The sequence below is a fragment of the Paramisgurnus dabryanus genome, chromosome 1 (assembly GCF_030506205.2).
Source record: "Paramisgurnus dabryanus chromosome 1, PD_genome_1.1, whole genome shotgun sequence".
In the NCBI taxonomy this organism is placed as follows: Eukaryota; Metazoa; Chordata; class Actinopteri; order Cypriniformes; family Cobitidae; genus Paramisgurnus; species Paramisgurnus dabryanus.
In genome coordinates, this window is record NC_133337.1 from 60692222 (window position 1) to 60693740 (window position 1519).

Here is a 1519-nt window from a genome sequence, read left to right on the forward strand (position 1 = left end):
GTGACTAACCAGAATAATCAAGGTTTTTTAGTATATTTTTTATTGCTACGTGACAAACAAGTTACCAGTAGGTTCAGTAGATTCTCAGAAAACAAACAAGACCCAGCATTCATGATATGCACGCTCTTAAGGCTGTGCAATTGGGGAATTAGTTGAAAGGGGTGTGTTCAAAAAAATAGCAGTGTCTACCTTTGACTGTACAAACTCAAAACTATTTTGTACAAACATTTTTTTTCTGGGATTTAGCAATCCTGTGAATCACTAAACTAATATTTAGTTGTATGACCACAGTTTTTTAAAACTGCTTGACATCTGTGTGGCATGGAGTCAACCAACTTGTGGCACCTCTCAGATGTTATTCCACTCCATGATTCTTTGACAACATTCCACAATTCATTCACATTTCTTGGTTTTGCTTCAGAAACAGCATTTTTGATATCACCCCACAAGTTCTCAATTGGATTAAGGTCTGGAGATTGGGCTGGCCACTCCATAACATTAATTTTGTTGGTTTGGAACCAAGACTTTGCCCGTTTACTAGTGTGTTTTGGGTCATTGTCTTGTTGAAACAACCATTTCAAGGGCATGTCCTCTTCAGCATAGGGCAACATGACCTCTTCAAGTATTTTAACATATGCAAACTGATCCATGATCCCTGGTATGCAATAAATAGGCCCAACACCATAGTAGGACAAACATGCCCATATCATGATGCTTGCACCTCCATGCTTCACTGTGTACTGTGGCTTGAATTCAGAGTTTGGGGGTCGTCTCACAAACTGCCTGTGGCCCTTGGACCCAAAAAGAACAATTTTACTCTCATCAGTCCACAAAATGTTCCTCCATTTCTCTTTAGGCCAGTTGATGTGTTCTTTGGCAAATTGTTACCTCTTCTGCACATGCCTTTTTTTTAACAGAGGGACTTTGCGGGGGATTCTTGAAAATAGATTAGCTTCACACAGACGTCTTCTAACTGTCACAGTACTTACAGGTAACTCCAGACTGTCTTTGATCATCCTGGAGGTGATCATTGGCTGAGCCTTTGCCATTCTGGTTATTCTTCTATCCATTTTGATTGTTGTCTTTCGTTTTCTTCCACGTCTCTCTGGTTTTGCTCTCCATTTTAAGGCATTGGAGATCATTTTAGCCGAACAGCCTATCATTTTTTGCACCTCTTTATAGGTTTTCCCCTCTCCAATCAACTTTTTAATCAAAGTACGCTGTTCTTCTGAACAATGTCTTGAACGACCCATTTTCCTCAGCTTTCAAATGCATGTTCAACAAGTGTTGGCTTCATCCTTAAATAGGGGCCACCTGATTCACACCTGTTTCTTCACAAAATTGATGACCTCAGTGATTGAATGCCACACTGCTATTTTTTTGAACACACCCCTTTCAACTAATTCAACTAATTGCCCAATTGCACAGCCTTAAGAGCGTGCATATCATGAATTCTGGGTCTCATTTGTTTTCTGAGAATCTACTGAACCTACTGGTAACTTGTTTGCCACGTAGCAAT